General features: G+C 46.1%; 1 pseudogene; it reads left to right on the forward strand.

Annotated features, from left to right (window-relative positions):
- The first annotated feature begins 855 nt into the window (after positions 1-855).
- Positions 856-23,079, forward strand: part of LOC144133812 (uncharacterized) — an 81,053-nt pseudogene continuing 58,829 nt past the window's right edge.

A 23,079-nucleotide genomic window follows, 5' to 3' on the forward strand; every position in this document is an offset into this window, starting at 1 on the left:
GAAACACAAAAGAACTGCGGATTTTACTGTAACGCATCGTGGTCACTTTGTGCTGAACCGCTTTTACTTCTATTTGAGCCAGCATTATACCCGCACGTTACTTTATGTACCTTCTCCGCACAGTGTAGCTTGAACCTCTATACTTGCAGCAAAAAAGGCAGTATTTTCGAATTCATTGCAATTTAGTTCTTCTTACGCCAAGGCCTCACCTCTCCAAGCAGTTGGCACAGCGTAACAATTGTTAATATGAGAGAACGTCTCGTAATGCAGAATCGCCCTCTCTTGTTTGATTGGACTGAAGAAATTGGAGGCGCTTGCAAGTTGTATCTCCCTTCTGCATGTTTTTTAAGCAAGACGTACTATTGCTCTCAGAATCAACTTAAATTCAGCTGTGTACTGATACACGATTTGTGTAAGTGCGTTCATACCGTTGTAAAATGCACGCACGCTTCATTGTGCTGATTTTTCGCGGTTGAACATGGCAACTGATGAACCTTTATTGGCACATTCCCTCATTGTACACTGAAACAAGCACTGGCATTGTGGTCGTTGGGGACACCTTCACTCTGTTTAGTGCATCATCAACGCGATGTAGCGGAGCCTACCGTCTGTTACATGGTTTCCACATGGTGACATCGCTGCAATGGTTTCTAGCGGCAGCTGGTAGGATTTCCAAGAGGCCGCGCCATCAAAGAGTGGTACCTCCGGCAACCCCAGCGCGCCGACCGGATGAGACGCTCCCGCGCCGTACACTCCACCGTCTGACTGCGAGGCCGGACCGACGTTCGCGGGTGTGTCGTCCACGGGGTTGATTGAAGTCTCAGTACAAGCGCGGTTGGAGTCGGCCGGCACAGGATGGCGTACCACGCGCAGGAGTGTATCAGGTTGAGCCTCTATCTGGTCCAGTCGGCGGGCGAAGCGCTGGAGGGCAACCTCCACAGCCGGGGAAAGGGGCAAGTCCTCGTAATACCCGAGATCACAGGCGCCGGCAACCACGTCGTGTGCCGCATCATCCGCTGGTGGGCCGATATCCTCGCCTGCGACAGCCACTTGTTTCTAGGGGCAGGTTAGTGCCATCTCACCGCTACGACCAAAAATGTTACGGGCACACGGGCTTGCCCAGCATGAACCAGCCACGGATAAATGAGGCACGACAAAACCCGACCGGCGGCGGCGATTCTCCTAGATCTCTCTCGCGCTGCCTCCGCCCTTTGGCCTCTTCGGGCGCAGAGCTCTATTGGACGAGGTACGCCGTAACCAGTAACAATATAGCGACTCAATCCTTATCCAAAAGCATTCATGCAATTGAGCTCGATTTGGAGATCCGGGCGTCCTGTTAACTTGTTTGCCATTGTAGGAGGTTCTATTCACTTGCGACGACCGCATTTCGAAGTAGCGAAAAATTGATGCCCGTGTCCATATCGACGCCAACGTACGTTGAACTTCCCCAGAAGCTCGCAGTTATTTAGGAGCCGTCCATTTACCTTAAATACTCTGCAGTGTTAGAGCGCAATGCTAAAATCAACCGGCAGAGATGAAACAAGTGCCGAGGTCATAGCTTGTCTGTCGTGTTTGTGTCAGCTGTTTTGCACTCTAGCGCTTCTAACAGGTCACTTGTCGCGATGCGCGCACTCTCACAGCAGTGAAACAAATTGCATTGATACAGCCTTGAGCAGAACCATCTTAATACCTGTGTAACATCTGTGTAATATCACATGAGGTCATATGTATGGCGCACTTTTCTCTTGCGAAACAAATAAGCCAGTTGCTTTTCGTAATCGAGTATATTAAAAAGGTTAAGATTTTATTTTTGATTCCCAGCCAGAGGTGTGTTTATGTTAAGGAGCCACATGATGGTATTGCAAATTGCAAAGCAGCTTAAAGAATTAGTGCCCTAAAATCTTGCATCTCATGTGCAACTCCAGATGTTCTAACATCAACTTGCATCAGAGCAGACAATTAGAAAGCTCTCTTGCCCAAACCATATGCTTGGTCGATGTGCAATAGACAATCCTTTGGTGCAAATAGGCAATATATAATTTTGGAGATACTGGAACTGAAGTGGTGTATGCTGAACATTGCTAAGTGAACTTTCAAGATGTTGCAGTGTTTACTTAGTTTTACGAGTTGCGACAAGACATCTGTGAGACTTTCGGCCGGTGCAATGGCTTCACATTTATTGTCCCATTCAGATACTACTGTATGCTGAACATTGCTACGTGAACTTTCAAAAAGTTGTAGTTTTTACTTAGTGTTACGAGTTGCGACAAGATATCTGTGAGACTTTGGGCCGGTGGAATGACTTTACATTTAATCTCCCATTGGGATAATACTGCAATCTTCTGCCAGGGCGGCCGGAATGAAGGTAGTTGTAACTAGGTAGCTTAGGAGGATGTACAAACATGAAGCCGTGCAGCAGTCACACAATTACTAGCCCATCTGTGTCTGCACTTTGCTCTGCTTGTGTCATGCATTTAGCAGATCATACCTTATGAAATGTTTGGTAGCTACAGCTCACAAGCTGATACTTCATATATGATTTACCAGAACATATGAGAAACGATCATAAGTGATTCGTCCTTGCTTCCGTCGAGGTGCTCGTTTATTCGTCGTGGGACTCGCAGCAAACAGCCAGACGATGGACGAATGATGACACACGGTCCATCAGAGAAACTGCACTTTTGTAGCGCAAAAAAAGAAATTGTGCAGAAACATACTCACAGAGAAAAAAAGGGGGCTGCGGATCAGCTACCAAAGCTGTCACAAAAGCACTCGAGCTCCAAGCACGGTTTTCATTGCTTGGTGAAAGCTGGAGCTGGTCTGGATCACTTCGCGAAGACTGACCAATAACCTCATAACATGATGCACCATGACCTTAAATGAACTATTCTGAATTTTCAAGGATCCGCCTCGCATGCGGGAGGAGCGGGGTTCAAATCCCAGTGCCGCCGGGTACCGACCGGTGATACAATTGGTACCAGCTTCCCCTGGCCTGGTACTCGGCTTAATCAGGGTCAAATGCTTTGGAAACGGGTCTTTGACCCCACCTTGACCAAAAACGAAAATACCTTCCGTCATGGCGCTCTTTGGCCTCAGGCGCCCTTGCGCCATAAATATTAACTATCACCATCATCAACATCTTCGAAATTTCTAGAAAAAAGCGAGAGCGCTTATAGAGCAGGCATCGCAGCACACGTTCAGATACGGCTCTCTCACCCTGTGTTCTCGAGAGCGCTGGAATTCTATAGAACATCTGCCCCGCTTCGCCAAGGTGACTGGGGGAGAACGTTCTGACTCCTGCGGTGGGATGTGCTTACAGCTGTGCTCGCCTTCGGGAGTGTTTCGGAGAGTTCTTTTCCTCTTCTTTTTTCGGCGTGCGCACTGAAAACGACTCATGCTCGCTACAGCTGCCTTACATTATGTTTCAACATCACCTAAGGGCCACAACACCTGCTTTCCCACTGAACGAAATATCTGAGCGGATAAAATAGGCCGGCTGCCAATTGCCAGTGTGGACTGTTCAGAGTAGAAAATGTGTCCCGTTTCACTAAACTTTATCTACTGTAGTGACGATAAATCAAAGTAGAGTCTGGTAGATTTACTTGGTCAGAAATAATAAACTGGGTGGAGTTGACTCATTTTTACTCATTGAGCAAGATATTTAGTCTTTCGCACCTCAATGCACACATTTTTGAGGCATCCAAGGGCAACAAATTTGAAATATAAATTACTATGGCACAGTTATGATGAATATTGCAAACAAGTATGCCCGCATAACTTGAAAGGAGTTGTGAGTTAGCGCTCATGCGTGTGTGGTTTCTTCGTGTGTTCATGTTTCATCGCGCTGTTTCTTCCTTTTAAATGCATTACCATGGAGCCCGGAACCTTGCTCTTCTGAACCCCATCATTTGGAGACACAATTATGATCCTCGCGAACACATCATGAAGTTGAAAGGCTTCAAAACGGAGTGCCCTCCAGGGAACTTCACAACACATACTTGCATAGACAATATTCATTTTATATCACGAAGAAAAATTGAGCAATGCCCTTTAGAACTGAGGTATCTAGACAAACAGCCGACATACTAAGAGTCCCCTGTGGATCTGTTACTAGGTTTCTACACCAACAGTTGCCATTTGATCAGAAGGAGTGGAACGGTTAGGTTAGATACCGAAAACAACAACAGAAATACGTGCTCAATTTATTTCCGTGAGCATTTAAGCCATGGTTCAATAAAAAAGTGCGTTTGAGTATATTTCTGTAAAAGCTTAATATTGTGACGAAGTCACGTTGTTATGCCACAGAAGCCTCGTGGTATTCAAACCGAATTCTATCTGTGGCGTCAAGGGCGAATAAAAGGTACCTCACGATCGTCTCGTCATCACAGTTGTTGAACACGGCCACACGTTCCAATTGCTCGAGTCAGTCTTCAGGATCCCCACCTGGTGAGCCGTTGAACGTAGGCGGCACTCAGGGCTGGCGAAAACGTATGACGTATAAAATAGCGCAAAAGCAGACAAGAACATCATAGAACACACAGGAGCGCTCGTGTGTGTTTTTTCATGTCCTTGTCTGCTGTTGCGCTATTTTATACGTCATGCCCTACCAACAAGCCCAAACTGCCACCTTACTGGCGTGGTGAAAAGTAAAGCCGTTGCTGACATTGACTCCGAGGAGCCCTTCTGCAACCTCTGCGGTTCTGTAGTGGTCTGTGTTTTGGTAGCAGATTTTGGAGAAGTAGGCTGCTTCGCAGTTCTTCTTATATTAATTGGAACGACTTCGGTATTTTTCTGGGTTTCTGCTTCGGGGTGTCTCAGGCTTCATCGGCAGTTGCCAGAGGGTGAGGTATAAAGGGACATCAGGTACTCCGCACCTGAACCAGATGTCACGTAGTGGCGACAGCAGTCAGGGAGACTGCGAATAAGCTTTAGAAAAGAATCCGTTTATTAGGCTGACTCGGGCCTAGAAGGAATTAACTTTCTCCGTGGACGGGGAAAAGAATGCTTGCCGCTCTCGACCCTGGTAAGTTTAAAGCTGACAACTAATTTTTGAAATACGGCGAGCAAGGTAGCCACAGCAGTCTGCAATAAAGCAGAATTGGTTCCGCCTGTCTGCGATAAGTCCAGATAAATCTGGTCGCACATTGCATCGCATACACAGAAAAAGGAACAACGCCGCATGCCAGCGGCAGTATGTAAGCAAGGGCTTGCATTGTTCGCAGAGGGTAGCAGCTGACGCCAGGGCTGGAACGATAGCCATCTTGCCTCGCGGCCATTGCCACATGTCCATATCTGGGCATACTCGATAATAAATGCGACAGCCCTCCCCCAACACTTGTACCAAACACACTATTTGCCCCCTGGTTCATGTTGAATCATAAAGTGATAATCATGTTTTCATTTATTTATGTACTTTCAAATATTTTACAGGCTTAAAGAGAAGCTTTGTGTAACGTAGATCAAATACAAAACTTTGCGGAGACAGAAGTTAGAAATGAAAGGCATAATAATAGTTCGGCAAAACAGATAAAAACTATAGAGATCTGGTGAAAATATATCATATTCGCGAGAAATTATACAGTGAAGTACATGAGAACTCTGAGCATTAGAACAAAAATAGGGGCAATGCTCCAAATAACACACAAAAGCAAACAAATTCCTTTCAGGCACTCGTGAGGAAACTGCATAAACAGAACCAACACAGCAATAGTCTCAAGTCTTTAAAACACAAAGTTGTACATTTCATGAGTATATGTCGTGGGGTCTCAGCCCCGCCCTTTTCCTTGTGGTTCACTTTCCCGCGGTGCACCCTCCCACGGCTTCGCCCACGGTGTAAGAAAATTTAGGCGAGTAAACAGCGCTGAGGCGACGCTTCACGCGGAGAGGCGAGTTGAGCTCTGGTTAGAAGAGCCGCCGACAGGTGGCGCGCGAAACATGGCAGTAGGGAGGCTAGCTTTGGGAGCACATGGCAAAACACCAAATCAGGGGGTACAGGGTGATATGGGATGGGCCTCGTTTGAGAGCAGAGAAGCTAGCAGTAAGATAGCATTTGAGGAGCGATTGAGAAAAATTCGGGAACAGCAGTGGGCTAGGAAAGTTTTCAGATACCTGTGCATAAGGAATGCTGACATGAAATTGAGAGAGCGAACTAGAAAATTCACAAGCAAATATCTTGACAGCAGTAGGGGGAAATCATAAATTATCGGTTAACAAAAAAGTTAAAGAAACAGAGAGAACCCTGTGGAAAACAGGGATGCTGACGAAATCGGCACTGGGAACATACAGGACCCATAAGCAGGAAATTTCCAAAAAAATATGTATGTTAATTGTAGGGGAAGCTCTTTCTTGTTTGAGGCCAGGACGGGAGTTTTGCAGACTAAGACATATAGAGTCAGGTACCCCGAGATAGACACGCTGTGCGTTGCGTGCGGAGAGGAGGAGGAAACGGCTGAACACTTGAAACTTTACTGTAAAGGGCTTCACAATGCAGTGGTATGCAGCGGGGCTGATTCATCCAAGGCATTATGGTGTAAGGACAGTAAAGGGAAAGAGATTTTGAGCGGGTAGAAGTAATCAAGCGAAGGTTACCTGATTGGTGGCAAAATCAAGACAAGAATAAATTTCAAAAGTCCTTGCAAGGTGCCTTGAGCAACCGCCCGATTTAAAGGATTCAGCCTCATTCATCCATCCATCCACCCACCCACCCACCCACCCACCTACTTATCCATCCATCCATCCATCCATCCATCCATCCATCCATCCATCCATCCATCCATCCATCCATCCATAAATCCATCCGTCCATCCGTCCGTCCGTCCGTCCGTCCGTCCATCCATCCATCCATCCATCCATCCATCCATCCATCCATCCATCCATCCATCCATCCATCCATCCATCCATCCATCCATCCATCCATCCATCCATCCATCCATCCACCGATCCATCCAACCACCCCTCGCTAAAGCCCCTTGATATTGCAAGTAGCACATTTCTGTGAACTTTGCCGTTAACAGTTGACAGCCGTGCGGTGCGGGCGCTTGTTTCAGTGCTCCTCGGATTACGCGTGGTGACCGCGACCTGACGGACGGACGACTGCGAGAGCGCCATGACTACGACAATTCTATTTCTTTCCTTCAATATTTTGGGAGCTTATGTCTAGGCTAGTTTTAGATATAGACTTGTTAGGTGAAGGGCTCTCGAAAAAGCAGGTCAGTGACCTAACGAACGAGCCTTTTCCGGCCGGCAGCTATTGATTTGCTGGGCTCATTTGTGAGTTAACTGGTTTAGACAGGTAGTTAGTATTCCTTTCTTGGTGATTGGCTTTTGCGGCAGGCAGAATTTTATTTGAGCACGTCGTAACAAGTGGTTTACTTCTTTTCTAGCATTTTGTGGTACTAATAATAGAGTGCTGCTAGTATGGTCAAGCAACTGAAAGTTAAATGCAAGGAGTGTGAGGCGTCGGTGAATTTGAAGGCAACGCGGTTCGAATCTTTAGAGGAGGCCGAAGGCGCGTAATTTAGGTGCAAATGCAGCGTATTAGGTGCACGCCTGGACAGCGCTGACGAAAAGAACACCAGCCTAGTGCTACTTATGGGTGCTCTAGAAAAAGAGCGGCTGGTAGAGAGAGCAGAGAAGCGGAAACTTCAAGAGCAGCTTAGTCAAGTGTTGGAGGCAAAAACGGCTGACACCGCAAAGCGAAGCCACATTGGCGGACATTTCAGCGCCAGCCACGTGGATGGGACCTGCGCCGACATGGATAGCGATAAGGAATTTGTTTTGGCAGGTTCAGACAGGAACAGCTACGCACACGTAGCAGCTAGGAAGTCCGGCGGAGGTGGAGAGAAGGGGAACAAGCTAACTTCCAGAAATGAGGTCGCAGGTCGCAGACAATAGGCGGCATAATAATCTGGAAGTTAGGATGGAGGAAGGGAATAGACAAGTGCTTATATGTGGCGACTCAAATATGAGTAGGTGCGAAAGAACTATAACGGAACGTGTAAAGGGTGATAAGCGGGTAGCAGTCGAGGCATTCCCAGGCAGGAAAATGGACGCAGTACTCAGAGAGACAAAAACTAACTTTCTAAGAACGTTGCAGAGCGCAATTTGGTAGTGATAGCGGCGGGGCTAAATGATGTCTTGAATGGTGAAGCCGCAAAAGTAGTGGAAAGATTAGCGGAGGGAGTTGACGATTTAAGGGCGATAGCACAGCAAGTCCAGATCGTGGTGTGGACAGTGCCGGAAGTGCAAGGACGGAACAGAGAAATTGCCAAGGACGTTGTGGCTGTTAATCGAGTGATAAGGAAGTTAAGCAAGGAGAAAGTCATTGAAGTGGCAGACATAAACAGGGAAGGGCATAGAGCAGGCTTTGGCGGAGGCTTTACACGAGATGGCATCCACTTTAACGGAAGGCTAGGAGCCGAGATCGGGTGCCGCCTGGCAGGCCGGGCAGCCTCTCTTTTAGGGGGTCCACTGCGGCTCAGGGCATAGCGGTAGGAAGAAGCAAAGTATAAAGTGTAGCAATGGAGGCTGACGCCAATAAAATGGCCACTAAGATGTCGAGGAAGAAAACCACGAAAAAGAAATTTAACACCAGGATCATGAAAATAAATATGCAAGGCGGTAGAATGAGAGCGAAGTGGTTAGAGATGAAACAGCAGTTGAAGGACGAAGAAGTAGGTGTAAACGCGCTATGCGAGACACATCTCAGGGGTCTAGAAGACCCACCATTTATTGATGGCTACGTCTGAGAAGGAAGCAACAGATCAACAACGGAGAGGAAGGGAGGAGGAGCAGGTATGCATACACCAAGGAACAAATTGGCAAAGATTAAAGTCAACTTGCCAAGGACATGTCTGGGTGTAGGGTACAATTGCCGGTAAAAAGACATGGCTAGGAGTAGTTTATTTGGGGACAGAGGACGAATACAGGCAAGAGAACACGGATCTACTTAAGTGTCTCACTGACGATATAAAGCAGTTTGGAGAAGGCGCCGATATTATTCTGTTGGGGGACATGAATGTCCACATCGAGGATCTGGATGGATGCACAGATTATAACGGAAAGTTGATGCTATAATTTTGTGAGCGACACAACCTAGTTATTGTAAATAGAGAAACTAAGTGTGAGGGACAAATCACGTGGGAATCCCGTAAACGGCAAACGACCATTGACTACTGCTTAATCTCGCAGGGCACGTATAGCATGCTCGCAATAATGGAAATAGACGAAGAGGGGAAGTACAGCCTCGAGTAATAATAAGCGTATTAGTCTACAGTTTGAAGCCCTGTTCAAAAGAAAAATGAAAGGGAATCAAAAAGAATACGCAAAATTAAATGACGAACAAATAGCGGCCTGCATAGAGGAAGAAATAGAGACACATCCCATGGAAAAGTGGGATTCAAATAATTTAGAACTACTCTTTTGTACAAAAATAAAACAGGTATAAGGAGTAAACCGCTGGAGAGGAAAGAGGAAGCCACGAATTTGGTGGAATAAGGAAATTAGGGAGGCCATAGAACAACGACCGTTGGCATCACGGGAACACAAAGAAGCAAAGAGGGCGCAGTTATCTGAAGAGGAAATAGGCCGAAAATGGATATCTTATCGACAAAAGAAACAATAAGTGCAGGTCCTCGTCCAGGCTAAAATAAAGCAGTCCTCTGATCGCTGGCTGGCTGAAGTTCGCGATGCCACTAAAAGGGGCCAAGAAAATTCTGGAACCATATAAGCTGGCTATGCAAAACAAATCAGAGAAAGCAGGCAGAGATTCACGACGCCGAGGGAAATTATTCTCAGGTAGATGACGCTGTGAACTACATTTCATCAGTTATAGCTGACTCATTTAAGGCAGACGATAAAGAAACCACCCCAATTGAGTAAGCAACACAGGACAACACAATTGAAAACAGCGTGGAACTGACGAATCTTAACTGAAAAAAGGCGGAAGCAATTATTCCAAGATGTACGTCCTCAGGGTTCGAAGAAATTCCAATCAAGCTAATAATGAACTTGGCCCATAGAGGCAAGGAAACGCTGACAAAAATATTGGAGGCAGTCATAACAAATCAGCAAAATCCGCACAGCTGGAAACATAGTAAAATGAATTTGATTTATAAAGGAAGAGTCAATAAGACGAACATAAAATCCTTCCGATCGATTACGATAAAATCAGTTACATACAGGCTGTCGATGCATGAGGTGAAAATAAAAATGCAGTCATGGGTAGAGAGTATTAGAATACTCGGAGAACTTCAGAACGAGTTCAAAAGTGGTAGGCGCTTAGATGATTGCCTGTTCGTGCTTTCTCAATGCATAGAAATAGCTAAGGCGGAAAACAGACCTCTGTATTTAGCCTTCCTGGACATAAGCGGTGCATACGACAACGTGAACAGGGAATTTCTGTGGAAGATATTAAAAGGTGAAGGTCGCTCAAGAGGTAATTAATTTCGTACAGGAAATATATCCAGAAAATGAAGTTGAAATAAAAAGGGAAAGAATTAAGAGTACAACTACTGTCCAGGTACACAAAGGATTAATGCAAGGTTGTGCTCTATCACCGCTGCGGTTTATGCTTCATAATATAAGTGTGGAAAGAAGGCTACAAGGAAGAAATCTAGCTTATGATCTGTCGTACACATTAGGCGGAAAGGTTGCTGAACAACGACTACCGGGTTTAATGTATGCGGACGATATTGTACTTTTAGCAGATAGCCAGGAAGATTTGCAAATTTTGGTGAATTGCTGTGTAGACGAAGGACTCACTCTAGGTTTCTGTTTTAGCGCAACTAAGTCAGGTGTGATGGTTTTGAACGGTACAACTGATCAGGATCTTACAATACAAGGCCATGAGATACCCCGAGTGGACGAATACAAATATATCGGGGTGTGGGTAAACAAAGAGAGATGAACACGGAAAAGCACGAACAGTCTGTCATAGCAAAAGGGCGAATAGATGCCGGGATAATGAAAAAAAATGTGGGATACAACAGGTATGAAGTCCTCAGAGGTATTTGGAAAGAAATAATGGTGCCGGGGCTTACTTTCTGGAATGCGGTTGTATGCTTAAGGGCTGAAGTTCAGTCGCGTTTAGAAGTAAATCAGAGAACTGTTGGAAGATTAGCACTAGGGGCCCACAGGAAAACCACAAACGAGGCAGTACAGGGGGATATGGGCTGGGCAACGTTCGAAGCACGGGAAGCTCAGAGTAAAGTACTATGCGAAGAACGCCTGAGGAAATAACGATAAAAGTTGGACGATAACAGTTGGGGAACTAAGGTAATAAATACCTGTACAGAAAGAGCGTTGACACGCAATTGCGGAAACGGACTAGAAAGCTGGCCAGTAAGTTTGCCAGAGACGAGGAAGGAGAAAGAAAGAGCATTAAACGACAAGTTAAAAACGTCGAAGGTAAAAGTTGGATAGACTCAATGGAAAAGAAGCGTAGTGTAGAAATATCGATGCTGGAAAACGCAGATTAGGAAGGAAACGTTTTATGATAAATCAAGAGGCAGTGCCCTCCTCTTTTAAGCTAGGTCCGGTTGTCATAGAACGCGCAGCTACAAAAACAAATTTAACGAAGAAGATGACTCATATGCTGTATGTGGTGAATCTGTAGAAACGATAGAACACCTCATTCTAAAATGTGATGGTATCTTACCCGATGTCGATGCAGGCACAGTCGCTCTTACTGAGGCCTCATGGTTTAGAGATAACAATGGTCATGTTAATAAATCTGCGGTGGAAATTAGCAGAAAGCGATTGGAGGATTGGTGGCTCAAAATCAGAGAGGTGACATAAGTGCAAAAGTGTAGAAAGACATATTTTAAAGAAAATAGCGACTTTTATTAACAACTTAAAGCAGAGTTAAACAAAAATCAAGGAAAAAACTGAGCATGGTGGCAACTACCACTGCCCCGTTTCAAAGAGGACAGTCCTTCCTTCCTTCCTTCCTTCCTTCCTTCCTTCCTTCCTTCCTTCCTTCCTTCCTTCCTTCCTTCCTTCCATCCATCCATCCATCCATCCATCCATCCATCCATCCATCCATCCATCCATTCATCCATTCATCCATCCATCCATCCATCCATCCATCCATCCATCCATCCATCCATCCATCCATCCATCCATCCATCCATCCATCCATCCATCCATCCATGCCGCCGCACCGCACTCTCGCACATCCTCCAACGATGATTAGCCTGTCTGTCCGTCGCACGGGCAACGCGCGGGGAAGGATCGATTTCTTGTGTTTTCATCTTTCGTCGGCGCCATGTGCAGGCCGCCTGCCTCTGCTGCGGGTCCAGCTTCGTTGACTAACGCTCTGGCAATTCTAACTCTGCTTTTAATGCCGCGTTATGTACGATTGCAGTGCATTTCAGTGCACAAGCCGGAGTGAAAATGGCGTCGTGATGTTCGCGATTGCTCAAGGAAAAAATGACATCAGCCGAATAACAAAGGGAATGCCTAACATCGCCCTTAAGGACTTTGTTCCGACAAAGCACACCGTCCTCGGCGAAGTCCTGTGCATTTCGTGGTCCCTAACCTAGTGAGCATGCTTAAAATCTTTTGCGAGATCCTCAAGAAGCTGATAATATCACTTCATTCGCTGATCATTTTGTGTCATTTCTCATGCGAATCTTTCCATTTGATGGCATGTCTCTGTGGGTTCTTATCATGTCTTTTGGCGTGAGGTTTACGCCTATTATAGTCACTTTAATTTCTGAATCTCATTGTGGGTTTCCGCGAAAAACGTTTGCATTGTCGACTTTCATTTTTTTTGCTAGTAAATACGCGTGCTGCTGACATTGTGCAGAATAGAAAACATGTTGATTTTCACAGCGTACACGGCAGCCTTTCTCCCTTGTGCTCCAGAACTTTATAGTGGTAGATTTAACGGCGTTAAACCATCGTATGTCTGAGGAATTATAAGGGGTGTCAATCTTTAGTGAGATTCTGGCGCTCGATCCACCGTCTGAACTGCGCAAAAGTCTACCGCTATTCCGAGATCAGATGCCACCTGAGGAGCGAATCGCAGAAAAGGTGCTTTATAGAGCAAGCTTTGAATTGTCGCAGGCGAAATTGTTATGATATTTACATTGAATGCTTCTTTCAAAATAACATCAGAATCTTTGGCTCCGTAGTTTATAAGAGTACAAATCTTTTCCCTGAGACTCACTTAGTTACGGAGTCGCTCCCTTGCGAACTTCCCTCTTCTTACATGCAAGGTTTGCGGCCACTTACCTAGAAGGCTTCAAAACGAGTACTTAAAAAGCCAAGCTGCGCCTCGCCCGTAGTCATACCACAAAGAAGGAACGAAGCCGGTCTAAAAACGTTGTGTTTTTCAAAAAGTAATCTGGTTGGCGTCAGTCATCTTTCTACTAGATTAAATTTCCCAACCAGGCAGACTTCATTCAAATGTTTTCTTTGGAGTTTTTTGGAATGAAGACATCGTTACTGATTGCGCTTTACAGGGCTGAATATTGATTCAGTACGGGCATCTGAAGCATTTCTTGAATGCATTCGAGGGATTAGCGTAGATGAGTCATCAAGAGAATACCGTATCTTTCCGCCACTTAAGAAAATGTTCTTTTGGCACCAACAGTCACCCCAAAATTTTAAGCCAAACCCTTGACCAGGGTTGCTTCTGCAGTTGTTAATAATGTTAACCAAAAAAACTGGAAAAAAAGTTCATCTCTTTCAAGCAGCCGTGAAATTTGTTGTGAAAGCAATAAATCCGCGGCGTGTGCATCACTCTGACGAGCCAAGCTTATCTTTTTTGGTCTGAAACCTGCTAAATAATGAATATTGCGCATTGAAGAAAATTCCCTAGCATTTTCGCAGCCTCCCACTCACTCACAAAACGACTTCGTTACCTAAATTATCGCAGTCTTTACCTCGTTGGATTATAAAGTAAGAGCGCCATAAACACTATTTCCGCCAAAATGTAGTGCTAGGTCTAATCTACATTTAGCGGAGCGTCAGTGAGCTAAACAAATATTGAATAAAAACGTAACACAAACATCGGGCTAATAAAAACTCTGCCGTATTGAGGAGCACGGACTGCGGTTTGATTGCACAAGCCGCAAGCGCTCACGTTTAATGCTTTTCTTGCTCGAACGAGAAAGTGATAAATGTGGTTCGCGGCAGAATCACGCATTTCGCATCACTTTCTTGTGGTTGTGTTTTATAACAGAGCGTGAAAAGAAGCGCAAACTTCGGCGCGCTCATGTGTGCCAGCGAACGCACCGGGCCGGTGAACGCGCGATGGACTGCGAAGCGTGCCGCGCGCAGCACGCAAATCCGGCGGGCGAGGATAATAGACGAGGAAAACGCGGGAGCGGAGGAGAGTGTCGCTACTTTCAATATCAGGGGGCTTGAGTGCCCGCCTCATCCATGCTGGGCCTTCACTCTGCGCCTGCTCTTGTGATCGCGCGCGCGTGTGTTCGCGCTTCAACCTGTTTGGTTGTTTAGTGTACGGGCATGCTACGCAATGCGGAAGTGCTTTGTACCGCACTGCAACACGGGTTGTAAGTCCTGTAAAGAGAAGTTATGGCTTTTTACGCCACCGCACGATCAAGCCAGGCACGACGCATGGAGATGGGCGATCCCTCACAAAGACCGGGTACTGCAGCGCATGGACCGTGTCTGTGTAAAACATTTCGCTCCTCACTTCATACTGAAAACGTATTCCGCAGCTACTGATGGCCGCGTTCTGATGTCGGACAACAGGAGAGCGGGACTTGCCAAGGATGCTCTGCCAATTATTTTCGAAGGAGCACCGAGCTACTTGTCAAAGAAAATGAGAAGTCTTCACAAGCAGTCAAGGCGGCAGGCTTGTCGTGCAGCTTCCTCCGCGTATACACGCGGGACCAGCAGTGGAGGTACCGGACTTCGAACCCTGCCAGCTACACCATCAGCTCAAAGCGCAGACGGCCAAGCCAACGAGAGCAGCGATGTTGTCGGGGAAAGTGACCTCTGCACTTCATCGCCGTTCGAAGAAATGTTCAACAGAGCAATAACTCTCTGCCTTCCGACACCGTCCTGGGCGGTGCACCGCATCGATGCGGAAGTGTTCCGTGACCTCGTATTACACGACGCCTCTCTGCTACGCACAAGTGACGGTGCATGTGTGCTTTTTAACCAAAAGTCTGCTCATGTGAAAATTGGCATGATTTTGCAAGTGTACATATTCGGTAAGCCGGTTGATTGCAATGCTGTAGGCATAAATATTTTTGCTGTGTCGACATCCCAAGTTGAGGATCTGCTAAAAACCGTTCTCAACTTACCCATTTGCTGTGGAGGACCTAATATGAAGGACTTTCTTTCTGTGTCTCCTGAATGTGCTTTTGTTGACTGCCAGCGTAAATGGAGGCATAAAAAATGCCCACTGCTGTTACCTGGGGGTAACAGAATACTCTCAGAATCCATGCCGACCGGCAAGCTGCTCGGGCGAAACAGCGGCAGCCATTGAAGAGCATCAGGCAGTCTGTGTCACGCGCCAAGAAAACAGAAGATTGACGCCGTGCGTCGTGCTAGGGCTGTCTTGGAAAAGCCACGGGCACGGCTATTGAAGCTCAACCGACTGATAAATAGACAACTTGAAAACAGCAAAGATGAAATAATGAAATTGCAAGAGGAGGATGTCGAAAATAAACTGCAATTTCTTAACATTCCACCGATGCAGCTCCTTCTTGTGCAGGAATGTGTATGCGCAGCTAAGTGCACAACAAGGAATAATAGGCGCTATACAGACGACAGGCTACTCCTATGCCTCTTGCTGAACATCAGGAACCCCACCACTTACTCATTTTTCGGAGTAACAATATACTGTCCATGCCATCCATCTCAACCATTAGAAAGTACATAAACATGGTTGGGCTCAAATGTGATTTTAACGAGAATATTTTTAAAGCTCTCAAGATTAAACTGGCAACAGAGACGCCCTTTCAGCGCAGAGGGATGCTGATTTTAGACGAGATACAAGTCAGGAAAGAAAAGGCTGTAAACTCGAAGACCATGACGCATTCTGGACTTAACTATGGACATCAAGGAGGGCAAAGTAATGAGCTGGCAGACCATGGTCTAGTGTTTGTCTTTGCACCTTTTGCTGACAGTTATTTACAACCTGTAGCAGTGTTTGCTTCCAATGGAGCAACAAAGGGGAAAGTCCTTGCCCAACTGTTGCTGCAGTTCATTGTGCGCTTACAGCAAGCAGGAATTTTTATTGTTGGTGTAGTCTGCGATGGTGCATCTACTAATAAAGCCATGCGGAAGCCGCTCAGAGTAAGTGGCGCTCTTGGACACGCTGTTAATGGTTTTGAACATCCACTAGATGCTTCAAGAAAGTTCTATGTCGTGGCAGACACACCACATTTATACAAATTACAAATGCACCAGGAATCGTCTCAATGACAAAAAAATTTTGAATGTACATGGGCGGCTAGTGAAATGGTCGTGCTACGATGCACTTTTGGTGACAGATATAAAAAAAGCCTATGAACTGAGGGTGTGCCCAAAGCTGACATATTGTCATGTCAATCCTTCACATATTCTCAAAATGCGGGTGAGTTAGCCTCGCAAGTTTTTAGAAACTCAGTTGCTAAGGGAACGTCTTTCTATGCACGGAGAGGCGCACCTCACCTTGACAACGTCGAGCTGTGGAGTTTACCTTCTTGGTGAACAACATTTTTGACGAACTCAATCGTCGCTTTCCCGCAAAAGGCCTCACACTTGGATGCAAAGATTTCCATATTTTCGAGTCTGCACCTAGACGGCTAGATAGCTGGGAGCAGGAAGTGGTAAGGGGTGACATTCACAAAGATCTTTTCTTAAGACAATCTACAGCCGAAGGCTTGCATGATACCCTTAAATCGTTTCAGGAACTTTCAGCGTTTCTTCTGAGGGATGCGATTTCACGTACGTTCTGAGATGAAAAATGAATCAGTACCCCTTGAAGTGTTTTTTCGGTATTATAAGACAAGCGGGTGGCCAAAATCAGCATCCCAGATTTCCGACATTCCTACAGCTTTAACGCATGCTTTTTTTTATTCATTATTGAGGCCACCACAGTTCGGCAACTGTGTAGCTTCCGAGAAAGAGCAATCTGATTTTCTCACGCTCAGTGACTTTAGAGAGGGGTTTAAATCTGGAGCTATTCAGTATACCGACAAAATGCATGACCTCAAGCAGAAGCTGGATGGCCTTATCAGTGAGGAAACGTGGGAGTGCGATGATGTGTTTGAGCATGACTATTCTAATGCGGCAGTTATTGACTGCACTGTGTACTATGTCACAGGATTTGTGTCACGAGAGCTCGGTACTCATACACGCTGTACAGTTTGTAAGGAGGCTCTGGTCGGACAGGGGGGTATTTCAAAGCTACCTGAAGCCGACTTGGTAAATTGTAAAACGAAAGGAAGGCTTGTGCATCCAAATTGCATCTGTTTCTTCTTTTTAAAAGGCTGAAGAGCACTTCGCAAAACATGCCGGCGAAAGGGATGTGTATAATCGCACGACTCACGCTATGCTAGCAAACTTCAACTTGACATTTCCATGTGTTGATCATAAAGAAGAAATGCTCGCTAAGCTGATACACTATTATGTGTGCCTGCGAATGCGCTAGTTTTGCCGACGCTTAAATGACACGCATGTAAGGAAAAGCCGAGACGTCGTAAATTGTCGAAACATGTATGATTTTCTTTATCCGGGACGAGCGCAATGTGTAATATAGGGCTCATGTGTACTGCACATGTGACTAACCTTTGCTTCGTGTGTGTTTGGTTTGGTGTACACTGTCACACTTACCAATGTAGTTTTTCTCTTTTCCAAATAAATGAAATTTATGAGGTCAACGCCTTATTGCCATCAACGCAAAAGTATGCATTCTTCTCATGAACATGAATATAAACTGTATGTATCTTAAGGTAGGAATACAAAAGTATACGGACAGTATCGAATTTGTAGTTGCCAATGAAAAGCCGACATGTTGTTAGACACAGCAGAATAAGGTTGCAAAGATTATCACAGTTTATTAGCTGTTTTCTGGGCTACGATATTGCAACTGTTTCTTGAGAATTCCCTTTCCTTTCACGCATATATCCAACATACGACGTTATTGCCATGACGGGCCACTCGTGAGCGGTGGAATATAAACTCGGTGTATAACAGTAGCTACGCTTGACCAACTATGACGGGTGACGGTGGTAAGCGAAAAGATTTCACACGTTTACACATGCGATAGCCGGTATCAGAGAAACTACCTAATGCGTGCTCCGACATCAGCCGAACGCACAGTACTTAGCCCCCAACTCGCTGTTTCGCCTTCGCTGCGCATAAAACCGAACGCTAGGAGCTAACATGAAGGTGGTAATGTCATGCTATTTGTTTTACTGGACGATTTGCTTTGGCCTCAGAAAGATGACGTTGCGATGAATGGATGTATGGATGAATGGATGGATGGATGGATGGATGGATGGATGGATGGATGGATGGATGGATGGATGGATGGATGGATGGATGGATGGATGGATGGATGGATGGATGGATGGATGGATGGATGGATGGATGGACGGACGGACGGACGGACGGACGGACGGACGGACGGACGGACGGACGGACGGACGGATGGATAGATGGATGGATGGATGGATGGATGGATGGATGGATGGATGGATGGATGGATGGATGGATGGATGGATGGACGGACGGACGGACGGACGGACGGACGGACGGACGGACGGATGGGTGGGTGGGTGGGTGGAATGATGGATGGATGGGGCTGAACCCTTTAAATCGGGCGGTGGTTCAAACCACCTAGCCATGACTTGTGAAATCTTACTCTTATATTGATTTTAGCCAGCAATCAAATAACCTTTGCTTGGTTACTTCTACTCGCTTAAAATCTACTTTTGCTTCAGTGTCCTTAAACACCAAAGCTTTAGATAAATCATCCCCTCGGCTTCCCACTGTAGGGCGAAGCCCTTTAAAGAAATGTATCAAAAGTTCAGCCGTTTCCTCGTCATCTCCGCAGGCAACGAACAACGTGTCTATCTGGTGGTACCGGACTATATATGTCTTAGTCGGCAAAACTCCCGTCCTGGCCTCTAACAACAAAGACCTACCCCTACAACTATTATAGATATTGTCTTTGCCAATTTCCTCCTTAAAGATCATGTATGTTCCCAGTGCCGATTTCGTCAGCATCCCTGTTTTCCACAGATCTCTCTCTGTTTCTTTAACCTTTTTTTAGCCGATAATTGCTGATTTGCCCCTCTGCTGCTGTCTAGATATCTGCTTGTCAAATTCTTAGTTCGCTTTCTCCATTTAGTGTCATTATTCCTCATATACAGGTATCTGAAAACAACTTTCCTAGACGAGTGCTTTTTCAAATTTTTCTCGAAAGCTCCTGAAATGCTATCTTATTGCTAGCTTCTCTGCTGAGTTGGTAGCACCATCTGTTGTAGAGCTTGGGAAGCAGAGGTTTATCGCGAAGCGGAGAGCGGCGGCGTCCTCTCACCTAAAATATTCTTACACCATGGCTTCGCCTCGGGAGGGGCGCGCCACGTGACTTTCCCTGGCTAGTTACCTTAACTAACAAGATAGGGTGCCACAGACAGCGCGATTGCTGCGCGCGTGGGAGACGGACCCTCCTCGGCTAGGATCGTCGACACGAGCGCACGTGTCGTTCGCGGCTCTGCTCTTCGTCAGCGGGGCAAAGAAGTGGCGGGGAGACATGCTCCCGTATCTCATCTCCTCCAGCTTCGGAGTGTGCCTTGCCCTAGCGAGGGCGAACATTCGCTCCTAACGTTTCTGGTGAGTCGGACGACCTCGATCCATTAGCGTATTTTGTTGCTAGCTGGCGTTATTGTTTCTACAGCGTGGGAAGCTCAGGCAGAGACCAGCTACCATGTGACAAAAGAGGGGGTGGGAGGGGGTGTAGCCATTTGGTGCCCAGCTTTCGACGGTTGCAAGCCAGAGAATGGGTTGGAGCTATAGGTATAAAAAAAATATCTATAGCGGAGACCGATATAGAGGAATTTACAATCACTCGTACTAACACACACGAAGTGACCTACGATTCAATGCAGCTCGTGCGGAGTAACACTCGAGAGAGGCCGCAATAAGAGACAGTATTGCACCTAAAGTGCACTAACATAAAAAAGAGGGAGAAATAAAACAAAGAACCCAATTTATTCACCGGGCACTGCGACGTCTGACGACTGGAGTACCACGACGGGGACGCCACGAAGACAGGCGCTCGCTTCCTCGCTGGTCCGTATCTGGGAAGCTTGTGTCGAACCGGGCAGTCGCGCTGAAGCGCTTCTCCGAAGCTAAAACTGCGTCACGGGCTGACAAACAGTTTTGACTTAAGGACACCGGGAAGGAAGTAGCACGGGCCTGCCCACTGGCTCGAGCTAAGCCACAAACGGTGCCACGTGCGAATAGAGGAGAGTTCACAAAGAGACGTGAGAGGAAAGATGGAAAGAAGAGGCACACGTAGCAAAACCGCGTCTGCAGCAGGGACGTAGCCGGATTTAAGAAGAGATACCTCATGACTGACCGCGATTAACGTCCTTCATACATAGGCACGCGCCGCGTCTGTTCGTTTCTTCGCGTCAAGGCAGGCGCGCACACACACACGCAGTATTAACCATACAATTGCTCTCTTATCCTCTCACCGGTAGCGCCGCTGTTGGTCAGGCGTCAAAAAGGGCATACAGAGAATTCGAGTTCCTTATTCTGACCCGGCGTCGCCGGCGCTCGGGCTAAGTGGAGAGGGCATCACTCAGCACGATCGAGAGTATGCCCTCTCCATGGGCAGTCATAATTGATTTTCTCGACCTTTCGAGAATCGTCTGCGGCGCGCGCTGGCGCAGTTCCTTCTGTGCTGCGCCGGCTTTGCGAATGTGCACTGAATTTTGTGACAGAGTAGAAACGGTGTGTTAAGTGTTATCAATTAAGTCTTTGTGTATATTTTTGCGAGAGGTTTCATTATTGCGCTGCAGAGCGATGCGGTCCGGAAGATCGTTTCAAAGGCGGATGGCTCATAGCAGTTGCGCTAAGTCAAAAGCATGTGAACTGCAATAAATGCGGGCGCGGCTGTAGTTATTACACAATACATGTGATAATTAGAAGGGACGTTGTAGATGTGCTAGTGGGGAATCAGTGGCATGGTTGTATTTAAGTAATAGGGATAAAAGGGCCATGTCTCGATGAATTTCCATGACATGGAGTGGAAGTTTGAGCTTTGGTTAGGTTACACGGTATTGGTGACTATAATTTTGCGAAATAAAACTACAAGCACCATTCTGCCTATCTTCCAACTTGGCAAGGATTTCTTTTTAGGTGACCAAAGGAATTCTGTAGAACTGTACAAGTTCACCTGAAATATGTAAGTTAAACTCCAGTTTAGTGTTGAGGCATTACACTTGCTGAAACTTATGATTGATTTACTGGTGCCTTGTGCTCGGATATCCCTGAATTGTGCGATATCAAGCACTTGTAAATTTTCGATTGCGCAGCCTGATACCACAGAGCTATGAAAGGGTATGCCTAAGAAGGGAAAGTGAGTACGATGAAGCACTAAGCATCCTGGCGAGCATGTGTCAGCAATCATATATCCTACGTGGGCACCAAGACTGAGGAAAGTGAAAAAGACGCAGTGACGTCATGAAAGTCATCACAAAGTTCTACGAAGCGTGCATCAGGGGTTTTGTCTTCGAAGTGAGCATAACACAGGGCAACGTGTACGGGCACCAACGACGCCACCAGAGCTATAATATAGTTCTAGGAAGCTTGCAACGGCAGTCGCGTGATCGTGATTATCAGTTACACCTATCGCAGCGAAAAGGAAGCAGTGATATCATCTCAGTTATCTGAGTATTGTGATGGAACGTGCATCAGCCTTTGAGTCGTTAACTGCACCGACACTACGAATATTTGCGTTATCACAGTGGTTACAGGGCTTCGACCACAAGGGTTCAATCCCCATTACCGGCAGGTACCAAGCGGTAATACAATGGGTACTATGTTTCCCCTGACCTCATGATCTACTCATTTGGTGTCAAATGTATGAAAAGGGTCTAAGTCACCTCGCCTTGACTAAATGCAGCGTGTTGCTCTTTCCTGTAAGTTGCCGTAGTGCCAGGAAAGTCGGCATTATGAAGAAAGACCGTAGATAACTTCGCTCAATACAACAGGTGACGCACTGAAACTTGCTCATTATGAGCAAATACTTTTTTCATAATGCCGCTTAAGACATTATCATTGTGGTTAGGCATGTGTTACTCGCCTATGACTATGACTCAGCGATTAATTTGATTTGTTGTTTTTCTCTGATGCAGTTTTTATTTTGTCTTTGTTTCAACAGCCAATCAACAGCTCTGACATCAAAGGTCAGCATGGAATACATGACGCATAAGCACTGCGAAATCCTCTCTATTTCTTCGTTCCTTCTCAGTCTGGCTCTGGAGGAAGGCAGGCTTTTCTATTGATCAAATCACGAAGCGCCGGTTGTATTGTCGTTTTCCCAGGACGCTCATGACCACTAGTGAGCTCTAACATTGAAGCCATCGCTCAGCGGTTGATTAATTGATTGACGAAGAATACTGCAAGCAATTGAAAATAGGGAGAGTAGCGCCAAAAAAATTATGTGGGAGAAAAAAATTCTATACATAACCGACTGCTACCTGGCGAATACCACGCAGTAATCCATATATAACTTTCTGTGTTATGAAAACGCGCGACAAATTCTTTTTAATTTTCCACTCAAGGTCCCAAAACATGAGATGGCTTACACTGCCGCGCATACTTGCATTGTTTCTTTTCAGCAGATTTTTGTTGCTGCCTTTTCCCCTTATCTCTTCAATGAGCGCGGCTGGGAGCGGCAGGCAGCTGCAGGCGAACGAGATCAGAAAGTTGGTAGGGCTACAGTGCCCAAAGTCGTGATCGCTCATTTTGGTTGGTAGCCCTCTTTCCGGAGCTTTGGACAATGATGCCCCGAAGTTTTAGGAATCATGGGCAGACTAGGCAGCGCCAATGTTTACAAGCGAGCCAACGAGGTACCGTACAAAAAATAAAAGAAAA

This window comes from Amblyomma americanum, chromosome 5, assembly GCF_052857255.1.
Source record: "Amblyomma americanum isolate KBUSLIRL-KWMA chromosome 5, ASM5285725v1, whole genome shotgun sequence".
Classification (NCBI taxonomy): Eukaryota; Metazoa; Arthropoda; class Arachnida; order Ixodida; family Ixodidae; genus Amblyomma; species Amblyomma americanum.